Source organism: Schistocerca piceifrons, chromosome 2 (assembly GCF_021461385.2).
Source record: "Schistocerca piceifrons isolate TAMUIC-IGC-003096 chromosome 2, iqSchPice1.1, whole genome shotgun sequence".
NCBI lineage: Eukaryota > Metazoa > Arthropoda > Insecta > Orthoptera > Acrididae > Schistocerca > Schistocerca piceifrons.
In genome coordinates this window covers 181,382,233-181,394,608 of record NC_060139.1, presented here as the reverse complement: position 1 = coordinate 181,394,608, position 12,376 = coordinate 181,382,233, and the positions used below count along the sequence as shown (strand labels likewise).

Sequence of the window (12,376 nt, the reverse complement as noted above, 5' to 3'; positions counted from 1 at the left end):
CTCTCTCTCTCTCTCTCTCTCTCTCTCTCTCTCTTCTGGAGGTACCTCTTTCTGCTGTTTCTTGTGTTTTTATGTATGTTATGTGTTTAAATCTTTTTAACTTAATGAATCCACTTTTGTTAATTTTTTTGCTTCAGAAATGGTAGTAAATCTGTTTTGTTAGCCTGTTGACAGTCAACCTGTGTGTGTGTGTGTGTGTGTGTGTGTGTGTGTGTGAATAAAATCAGTCATTTCCTTAATGTTTCTGTTACTTTTTTCTGTATTTTGATACTTTTCATTATTGCTTCTTAATTTCTTGGCCTCTGTGCTTCTTATGTGATCTTAAATGTTCCAGAGGATTCTTTGCTCTAATATTTCTTGTTTGTTTAAATTATAATTCAGTGCTGGGCATTCCCTTACGTAGAGGCATTCTGGTTTCTGTACCACGTTGTAATACATTGTTTTTGCATTTCTTTATGCCCACTTTCTACTGTAAAAGAAATGGAATACGATGTTAGTGTCATAAACACTGATGAAAATGACTTTAAGAGTAATATATTACATTTTTATTGTCTGTAACTGTTTGCTGTCACCTTCTTTTACTGGCATATAAAATATGTACATAATCTTCTCTCTGTAGAATATCAAAAGTGGTAAATTATTTCACAGTATCAAAGGCAAAGATCAGTTAAGGAAACTGTAAATTTGCAATGAGACAGAATTGCTGGTCAGTTGCTGCTTCTACGCGATTGCTCATAGACGTTGAAAACCTACACTGACGGAAAAAAATTGCTACACTAAAATGTGATTAACATAGAGTAATGAACTTACAGGAATACATTTGTCTAGGTAACATAGTTAAGTAATTAACATTGCAAGGTCACAGGGTGAAGTTAGTGTGAGATAAGCCATTGCAAATGTGAAATGTTGGTATGTTAATAACCAGTGTAACTGCCAAAATGTTGAATGCAAACATGAATGCATTGTGTTGTACAGGTGCCAGATGTCAGTTTCTGGGATGGAATTCCATGTCTGTTGCACTTGGTCAGTCAATATAGGGATGGTTAATGCTGTCTGGTGGTGTTGTCTGATGCTGTCCCATACGTGTTTGATTGGAGATGGATCTGGTTATTGAGCAAGCCAAGGAACCATGTTGACACTATGTGGAGCACGGTAGATTACAACAGCAGTATATGGGCGAGTGTTACTGTGTTGCAAAACATCACCTGGAATGCTGTTCAGGAATGGTGGCCCACCAGGTCAAATCACAAGATCAACATACAATTTTGCAGTCAATGTGATTATAACTCTTAAGTGTAGCTCCACTGTGTCTAGCATGCAGACTGGTTGCTTGCAGGTCCTTGACTGGCTTCCTCCTAATCAACAAACGGCCATCACTGGCACTGAGGCAGAATTGGGTTTCATCCAATGAGCTCTCACTTGAAACCACTGGAATCGCAAATTGTGATGGTTTGAGGTCAGTGAAAGGCCTGGTAAAGAGCATTTGGAGCTGTAACTGACTAGTAACAGTTTGCTGTGTCACTCTAGTGCCAACCGCTGCTGCAGATGCAGTATGATGTGCCAGAGCCATGCACTGAGCATGATGGTCTTCCCTCTTGGTAGTGCTACTTGGCTGTTCAGAGTCTGATCTTCTTGCGACCATACATTCTCATGACCACCGATTCCAGTGATCGTGTACAGTGGCTACATTCCTGTCAAGTCTCTCTGATGTATTGCAGAAGGAACATCTAGCTTCTCGTAGCCCTGTCACATAACCTTGTTCAAACTCTGTGAATTCTTGATAATGCCGTCTTTGTTGCCTTAAAGGTATTTTTGTCTAATGTAAACTCACTATATCCAAACTCAAAGGTAAGTAATGCTCACAACTATTACAGGGTGTATTTAAAGCAACCCTGATTCACATCCTCATAGTGGCACTACTAGTGCCACTTTTATATGAGTGGCGTGAAATTTGAATAGACATCATCTTTCAGATGGTGAAACACGCCTACCAACTTTCATTTGTGTCGCACGATTCCTCCTTGATGTTGCAGTTTTTTTGCTCCGTCGGTGTATATTCATTTTTTGGAACTTGAATGTTCCTTCCTCAGAGAGGAATAGAAGGGAAAGCTGGAAAGGAGAGCAGATCACTGTCACCTGTTGTGGAGCAGAGGGCATGTGAAGATGAAGGGAAAGGCATTGGGAAGAATGTTAATTTCTACTGCTGAATTATGATAGGCAGCCTACTCATAAGAGTAGCAGTTTCTTCTACACTGACTAGGTGTATGTCTACGTCCTCAAGAAATACTCTGAAACTGTAAGTGAAAGAGGAAAAAAAGATTATTAGTTACAAATCCATTCTTGGTGATCATTTTTAACTTGTTTTCCCTGGAGAAGATCGGAACTTAAAGCAATGAGCATTTGTGGCAAGTAAAAAATGTGGGTACTGGATTGAGATTTGAATCCTAATCTCTGCCTTTCATCTGTAATGCTTTACAAAGTTATTTAATACATATTGGAGTGCCTGTTTAGTTCCAGTGAATGCTTGAGAAGCTCCAGGTCTGTGAAGCCTTGGAGAGAATAATTGTATTGAGTCATCACTCTTCGTGACAAGATTTAATTAAGAAAAAATGTGGATTACTGTTGATCAAACTGTACTTGCAACTCAGCTAATCCTTCCTGTGATTCAACGGGTAAACAAACAGGCACACAAAATAAGTACATTGACCTTTCTCTTCTTATTTCTGAGAGAGATTTCTTAGCAACAATTTTTCTTTTAATCTTCACATTTATGGAGATCTGAAACACTAAATGTACCCTGTTGACAAATTTCAGTTATCACTAATCTACATTTAGGATTTTGACTGTTTTTCTGCTGTGATACATGGTGTGGTGATACATGGTGTTGGCAGGCATGAGATTCATACCAAAACGGCTTCTTGCTAGCCTTACCTCTCTTGCTCCTTATGATGCTGACTGATCAAGAGATGAGAATCTGAGTGCTCCCTGTAAAATTGCCTGTCACCTTGATCATTAGCATGTGACCTCGCTAACAAAAATGGGTGTTTCAATTGTAGCTTGGTTAAGATTATTTAGGGCCAGAGGGAAGGGCTATAGAAGAAACTGATATACTGCATATTGAATTAAGATCAGTATTATGCTCTCAAGAACAATGTAAAAAAATGAAACAGCTTTCAGAAAGTGGGAATAGCCCAGAATCCTCAGTTTCAGATTACAAATGGCCTCAACAAGCTATGCACAGAAAATTGATAGATGATTTAAAATAGATAATAGTGAGAGTTTATCCAGCCTCTCAGAAAAAAATATATGTAGTATTTAGAGAGAACCAGTCAAGGGAGGATACACACATAACAAATGAACCATGAGATTTGGATGAGGAAATGAGAACACAAGTGTACCAGTGTGTTGCTTATTACCAGTGCAATGTACAGTAGGCAGTGGACTACCCACAGGCCTGTGCACAAGCACATGTAGTCACTGTGATCATGATCCTGTCATGCATTATTGAAAAATGCAGTTGTGTTCTCATGTCTTTACTGAACATATTTGGCTGCAAAGTAATTATTTACAGAATGTGTCATGGTTAAGATGTTCGCTGACTTGCATGTCAAACTTATGATAAACTGTAATCAACCAATGAAGATCAGGAAGTGCTTCAGATTTAGGTTCAGAGCCTGTAGCTCCTGGTTTTATCACCTTGGGATGACAAACTGGTGTTGCTACTCTGGAGGAAAAATAGTTCAATACAGCCAGCCTGATTAGGGGGCAGCACTGTCTCTCCTACAGCAAGTCAGTGTGTGTGTTTTGGTGTTGTCATTGTCCTTTTGGTCTCGCCTTGACAGATCCTTAAAAAAAAAAAACCTTAATGAGTAACTCACCCAGAAACTTTTCCCACTGCTTATTGTCACTGGGGAGGAATCCCCTCCAACTCTCGTGCCCGAAGAAGGAGCTACTGGCTCCGAAAACTTGTAAAAGTTAAATCCTCTTGTGTTTATGCCATTGCTTGATGAGTAGATTTTTTATCTATTCATTTATATTATATTATCAATACACAAAATAAGTATGTTTACTCTTTGTCTTCATATTTCTATTATACATTTATTAGAAAAAGTTTTTCTTTTCGGAGTTCTGAACACTAAACCTTCTCTGTGGACATGTTTGTGTTATCTTAATCTACATCAAGGAGTTTGGATATTTTTCTACTGTGGTAGATGATGATACCAGAAATAAGACTGATATCGAAATGGCTTCGTTTTGGCCTTATCTCTCTTGATCCTCGTGTCACAGACCGGCTGGGAGGTGAGAGTATGAGTACTCCCTGTACTTTGCTTCATTCTTAACAATTTTTTTTGTGTAATGACACTTAGCCCTGTGTCCAGTTGAACCAATCTGTGTAACTGCAATAGCGCATTTTCAGATTACCAACCTGGTTTCCCGTGGTTAATCCCTCTTTATTATTGATAAGATCCACTTTTTGAACCCCAACTAAACAATAACAGTTGTTGCATGACAATTTCACTCTTATTTTCGTAATCCCAATTCCTTGCCTGCTTGGAGAAACTAGTTCTCTGAAGTTATGGGTTTCTGTTGACATAGTTCAGTGGCAGCTCGTAGATATACATTCTGGGTGTTCACAAATTTTTAAATTCAGATAAATATGAGAGTGCAAAATTAATAGCATCTGCTGTATAACAGTTATGCTCATAAACACATTTATACTACTTTAGCTGCTGTCAATAATAATAATAATAATAATAATAATAATAATAATAATAATAATAATAATAAAACAACAACAACAGCGGATGTACAATACTAGCAAATACAGAATACCCCGGAAGACATGACAATGTAGCAAAAATAATACATCAACAGCTTGCCTTACAACATAAACTTATAAAACAACACGTTCCCACATAAAAGTATGCACCACAAAATGTACTGGAGAATGATGAATACAAATTATACTGGAACAGAACCATTATAACAGATAAAACAACACCACATAACAAACCTGACATCATACTCACCAATAAAAAGAAGAAATTAACACAACTAATCGAAATATCCATACCCAATACAACAAATATACAAAAGAAAACAGGAGAAAAAATTGAAAAATACATCCAACTGGCTGAGGAAGTCAAGGACATGTGGCATCAGGATAAAGTTGACATTATACCAATTATACTATCAACTACAGGAGTCATACCACACAATATCCACCAGTACATCAATGCAATACAGCTACATCCAAACTTATATATACAACTACAGAAATCTGTAATTATTGATACATGTTCAATTACCCGAAAGTTCCTAAATGCAATATAACATATACCGTACAGTTAAAAGGAAGTCACGCTTGATCAAGGTCCGCGTCAGTTTCCATTTTTGACCAGACATAACGTCTGAGAAAAGAAAGAAATAATAATAATAATAATATGCACAACTCGTCTGTAAAAGGAAGACTTGTTGTCATGGAATTTTGTTGTTTTGTACATAATTAAGTACAGTTTATGGCAAGAACGAGATAATGTTTAAGCTCTTGCTACTCTCTGTTTCATATTTCTGTGTAAGTGGGAGTCCTTCATGCTTTTTTATTTTTTTGGACTAAGGTACAAGCTCCCTAATTCATGTATTAGTTAACAAATTAACTTCTGGGTTGAAAATCGGGCACTCCTACCTTGCACCCGCGTAGCGTCATACACTTATTATACACTTCTTTGTTAAGCGTTTGCTTTTAGTCACGCTGATCTGATTTCTTCACTTTCTCAGACAACGAATCTGGTCTGGAATGCCCTAGTTTCTTTGTGCTTAACTTTTCCTGGTAATTATCTTTTCTGTTACCACTTAATACAGCCGGCTGTTGTGGCTGAGTGGTTCTAGGTGCTTCAGTCTGGAACCACGCGACTGCTACAGTCGCAGGTTCAAATCCTACCTCAGGCATGGATGTGTGTGATGTCCTTAGGTTAGTTAGGTTTAAGTAGTTCTAAGTTACAGGGGACTGATGACCTCAGATGTTAAGTCCCATAGTGCTCAGAGCCATTTGAACCACTTAATACAGGTTCAACAGAGTTCATGTTGACACTCCACGGGAAAGCCGATTCCTGCACAGTAGACAACCAACTCCAAACACAAGCCGCCATTTGCAAGAATGATTAAATTCAAGTAGTACTATCTACCAACAAGGTCACTTGACTAGAATACAGATGAGGCACTGAGAGCCATAAGAGCCAAAAGCACACGGTCTTCGACCCACCAATTTATTTGAATATCAAAGAAATCAGTGAGACAGCTTTTCATGAATGTTCAAATATATGTAAAATGTGGCCCTACAGTACAGATGAACCATCAAATCAACAGATGTCTGGAGCACGAATAAATGCTGCAGTCTCAGAATCAATGGTGATGTGTTTTACGGTTTTGCTGAGAATGGATTACTCTGTTATAAAATCCAAAACTTTATGTATCATACCTCATTCAGGACCCCACAAACTGATATCTGATCTAATTTTAGTATGTAGTGTGTGAATGTGCATGCCTGTGGAGTGTGCTACCACATAGTGGGGTTTACGGTGAATGTATGAAGATAAAAGACTGCTGCAGTGTGCTACCACCTGTGGCATTGATGTAAACCAGTAGTGGAGTGGTAAGGGCTAGCAGTGCACACTATGAACTGTACACATTGTTCATCAAATCTGTATGTATTTTGTCTGTAAGGCAATTATGTCAAGCCAGTTGCGCTTGCGCAGAAATTCCTTAAAATATGCACAAGTGAAGGCTTGCTCACGACCTGATGCCAAGTTTCGCTGAGTCTAGTGGAGCAATATGTAGCACAGCAGGGTAGATTTTGTGCTGTGTATTTCAGATTACTGCAACTACGTTACTTTTAACATCATTCAAAGAAAAATAACCAATAAATTTGCAAGGTGTCAAAAGTTAGGGTGTTCACAAGCTCTTGTACTCTTACACAGCAGCTGCCACTGGTGTGGTTTACATTGCTTGCACTGATGTTTACTGCACCTCAGGGTTGTGGTTAGAATGAGCTGTGTATTCATCTGGAGACAATCAATGACATAGATTGATCCTTCAGTCCGATCTGCAATTGGCTGGTACTTAGAAAAGGAGTAGGGTGCACCGGTGAGAACCACACCATGCAATGGCAAACATCTGAAGGGTGTATCCTGAACTAGGAGAACAGATCCAAGTCGTTTCCATTCTTGCCAAACCATTCCTACTTGAGGACAAGTGTCTGTATCTCCAGATTCTTTCACAACTGAAACAGAGTTCACTCGTAAATACTTGTGATGCCTCTACTAGCAGAGGAAGTTTCTTACCTTTTGCCTCTGAATCCCTCTTGTGGAACTACTTGCCGTCAAGAGCCTATAATCTTAAATTTAAATATATCTAACTAACACAGTCCTTGTCTGGACAATAAACACCAAATGGAAAATTTTCTTAAAGCGTTTATTAATGGTTCTGTCAACAGTTGTGGTAATTTATTAGAGGACTAGTTTCAAACCCTTACAGGTTCATTGTCAAGCCTGGCCCACTGTGACTGCACTGACAGTGCCTGGTCTTAATAATAACATTGAGTGGCAACACATGCTCTATAAATGTTAGCAGGATGAGCAAGTCAAAATCAGTTTGACTTGGTAAGAGGGATGTGTGAATTGTAGCATTCATTCTGCGAACATGTTATTATTAAGATCAGGCACTGTTAATGCAACCTCAGTGGGCCTGGCATGAAAATGAACCTGTAAGGGTTTGAAACTGATCACCTTATAAATAACTGCAACTGTTGACAGAACCATTAATAAACAAACGATTTAAGGAATTTAAATAAAGTTGCTGTTCCCTGTCAATGAAATGTTGAAACCAAAGAAAAAAAAACTTCTAACAAACCACAAACGAAACAACATTAAAGCAAAACAACTAAAAACATAATGTCCGGTTTTGATGTTAATTTCAGGAATGTTCTGAGAAATGGATCCATTAGTGGATGAAAGCCTTTAGATTGCTATTTTGGGTATCTGTTTTCAAGCCAGTGTCTACTACTAGGTACAAGTGATTGCTGATCACCTTTTCTTTTTTACCTGATAAGGGCGTAAAAACAGGAGGTAGAATTTGGATATCTTGTTTATCTAGGCGATCTGAGCCACAAATGTTCCAATCAACACCATGTCCTCTATCTTTATGGAAGTTGTTGGCAGTTCTGCCATTGAGCCATTCTTTCCATAGTGCTTCCTTACCTCTTTTGTTCTGGGGAGCGGTTTTTGTTGTCACATCTGGGGCTGGGGATAATTTTTCCATGTCTCTAAGGGGTGTGGCTGTATGTTTTGCTGACATTAATTCGTCCTGTGACCGGCCATGGATTAGAATGTTTATTGTGCTCTCAGATTGTGGGATGTACTTGGCTCACCTGTTTTCCTCATCAGTGTAGCTGGGTCGGCTTTTCAACTTCGCAGAAAGGTCTCTCGACAGGATTGGCTGCTGCATGGTAAACACCTCTCCTGTATACAGTGATGGGCCCCACTGTTGGATGTTACACAGATCCAAACTTGGGACACAAATTGCAGTCCATAGTCCAATAAGATTTGGTTGCCAAACTCTTCAGCGAAATGGCTCATGCATCTTACCAACACCATGGCCAACATTGTTCTAACCAGATACAACATTACAGTCTTAGTGTAACAATCTAGTGCAGTAAACAAGAAGCACACACAACCTGCCTGTAGATGAGGCTTCCCATTTTGCTACAGATTGGGAGTGAGGGTACATGTTCCCGACCAGTGTGGTGGCTCAATTTTCTTGCAAATTTTGTCAGTAAAAAGAGTAGGAGAAGGTTGGTGCTCCTTGATAAAGTGTTGCTTTCCTTGTCTTTTACATTTTCCTGCCCATTTCCATATGATAGTTCAGAGTTGGGCTGTTATGTAAGAGCCTGCATGCACTACAGTAAAACATTGTCACTTTTGTATGACAGTATTTCTTGCAAATTGTCACTTTGCTAACCTCTATTTCATTGAAATCAGCATGAAACAATATTTCTTCTAAATAATCCACTGGCTGCTTTAATCCTTATGCTTCATTTTTCTGTCAAAATAGACTGTAATAAATCTTAATTGCAAGTATGTCTGCTTGTTTGCAGATGACGACTTGTCTATTCTGCCCCTTTTGAAATAAGAACCCATAGAGGGAACACAGTTACTCAAAATTTTTTCTAAGGCTGGAAGCTGAGTTCTATGCAACAGAGGCTGAAATTTGTAAATGTGGTATTCCCTGTATTGCAGAAATTTTTAACTAGTAACAAAATTATTCCTACCACCAACATACTTACTCTATGGATTTTGCTTCTGCTTTGGGGCAGATACCTGAATCCAGATCGGCCGGCCAGAGTGGCCGTGCGGTTCTAGGCGCTGCAGTCTGGAACCGAGCGACCGCTACGGTCGCAGGTTCGAATCCTGCCTCGGGCATGGATGTGTGTGGTGTCCTTAGGTTACTTAGGTTCAATTAGTTCTAAGTTCTATATGACTGATGACCTCAGAAGTTAAGTCGCATAGTGCTCAGAGCCATTTGAATCCAGATCAGATCAATAACGTGACCCTCCTTCCCTAATTTGCATACCATTGACATATCTAACTTTTGCTTGTCAAAATTTGGTTGCACATCTCCTCACTTATATTATCACTGCCATTGCCTTCTCCTCATCATTGTCAACACATTCTAATGAGGTTAACAAACAATGGAAAGTTCAGGATGGAATCAGCCACAGCAGACAATGGCAGTAGCCATGTGTGTGGATTGTGCTTGTGAGAATGTGTTTGTGTTTCTTTCCTACTTCAGAAAAAGGAGTTTTGACTGAAAACTTAAATGTATAGCAGTCTTTTCATTGTGCTTGTCTGCAATGCCATGTCTCCTCTCTATCGTAACAATCTACCCTTTCAATAATATTATTAATGAGGTTAATGGTAAATCATGTGATCAAGTTAGTTCCTGCAGTGGCCGTGTCTATGGTTAGGTTTGGTGAGTTAACACCTGCTAATTTTTTAAATCCAGACCTTATATAATATAGGAAAAGGTATGAATTCTATCTATTGTGTAAAAATGGACTTGGTTGATCTGTGTCTTACTATTATAAAGAAAGCCTGTAGAAATTTCAGCCAAACTAAGAAATTATGTGGCTTACTAAGGAAAAATGTTGCTGGCAGTTGGGAGTAAAATACCCCTATAGCTTGATTAAAAGTACTTGATAGTTGGTAATTCACATGTTGGAGATGGCTTCGTCCTATCAGAGCACTCCCGGGGTGTATGTGACCCGGGACAACAGGGAGATCCGGGAAAAACCTGGGAATTTTTTCATCTGCGAAAAAACTGGGAAAAACCCGGGAATTTCTTAGAATTCTGGAAATTTTTCATTATTTTAGTTGCCAATTGAATTTTTTTTATTATAACTGGTAAGAACACAAAAAGGAAATTACTGTACCTCGATACTGCAGAATAATACTGCAGCAATGAAACATAAACGAGAGAGAAAATGGAAATAAAACTTAAGTGGGGCTGTTAGCTGTGGAAGCAGTAGCAGCAAGCAGTCAGATGCTACCCGGAAAAATTTTAGTGGCGCGCCCAAGCTGCCAGATTCACCCATACGCAGCAGGCTTCGATCTTGGGGACGGGGGGGGTCGCAAACTGCACCAGGCATATTAGGCATTTGATATTGGTACTTTGTGAATTATATTCTGCTGTGTTATAAAAATGACCATATGTGCCAAAACAGTCTCGTTTATTTGCTGTATGTTACAGTGGCTGCAATATTAGAAAGGCCTATTTTGTTTTATCTAGCAGACAGTGACAAAGTAAACGTAATCAGATTGAGAAACCATGTGAGTCTTGGGTTCTATTTGTATTGACAGCTACCTCACTATTAGACAATGACATTTCGATTTTTGATGTAGCAAAACATTGACGAACTTTGATGAGGTCATAGATTCTTTTGCAGAAAGGAAAGCATCCCATGTAAAGCTGTAGCAAGAGAATAGAGAAAAAATTACTAGGACCTAAGGATTGAAGAAATGTCTACTGTACTAGGACCTAAGGATTGAAGAAGTGTCTACTGTCTTGCTTGTCTCTTGTCTTTACTGGTTTATGTATCCTTTATCTAATTTTATGTCACACGAAACAGCAAGTTACGAGCTAGTAGGCAATAAAGTGTGCAAATTTTCTGAAGAGCTCTTATTCTCCCAGCTACAAATAATCCTATCCAGTAGTAATTGCGAGCTTTTTTTAAAGAGCAGTAGGATGTCAAACCTGCCCTGAATGTAGTTTAATGGCATCCATTACAAAATATATGCGTTTGAATTCCGCATAGTGAAATTCAGTGACATACAATAGAAGAATACTGTGTGAAGAGGCATGGCGCTGCACTTTGGCACACCTAAAACCAAATAACATATCTTACATTTCCTCGAACATATGTGTGTTTTATGTATCAGACTCTTCAGAAAGATGTGTGCTACAAAATGTACATTTTTTTGGAAAGTCCTATTTCAACTGCTTGGGGCCGGAGAGGAGGGGGGGAGGGGGAATATCGTAAATCCGGGGCTGATGCGCAGATGATCTGAGTTGTAGTGGGGAGGTGGGTAGTCTCCATGTGACCCATATTTACGTTTAGTGATTTTGCTGTTTTGCTGTTTCCTCTTCGTTTAATGCTCTCACATCAAATAAAAACAGAATGGATTTCTGTGTCCGTGAGCTATCGAATGAATTAAAATACATCCACATAACTACGGAAGGCTAAAATGTGTTATTAGCATTAACCACCTTGTAGAACACTGAAGTTTTCTTGGCCGGTTTGCTATGGAAATTTGGCTTCCATTAATCTTTTCCACTGAGGCAGTCAATTTATTTGAAATGAAGTGTTTCATTCCACACTATTGGCTAGTTTCAACTGTTTGCTGCATTTCTAGTGCACATTTTCATCTTCTAGCACATAGGGCGTTATGCCATAATAAGGAACCAAACGAGATAATACAGTACTGGTACTTGAAGAAAATTTACATCCAGAAAACCAGCCTACTTCATTGGGAATCTGGACATACCAATGTGCACTTTAAGCCGATTTATGCATTTTAGTATGCTTCACAAAATTCTGATACTATTGGATTATCCTCTGATGTCGTGTTTCTTTTATGACATAAGGTAAGATCTTTTAATGTTTTACACGTACGAACATACAGGCTTCCTACGTCATTGTAATTGCGCAAGCGCAGTGATGCCTGTTATCTGGCGCGCTCTGGCAACTGATGGACTCCACAACTTCTTCTCCGAAGAAATAATGCTGGTTAGAGGAACTAGCAAATATTCTCTCTCTCCCTGG

The 12,376-nt window shown here is 38.9% G+C and overlaps 1 protein-coding gene across 6 annotated transcripts in view; it reads left to right on the top strand.

Moving 5' to 3' along the window:
* The window catches only part of LOC124776406 (ubiquitin carboxyl-terminal hydrolase 45), a 168,732-nt gene that overhangs the window by 24,340 nt on the left and 132,016 nt on the right, over nucleotides 1-12,376 (top strand). The gene's annotated exons all lie outside the window — the stretch shown is intronic.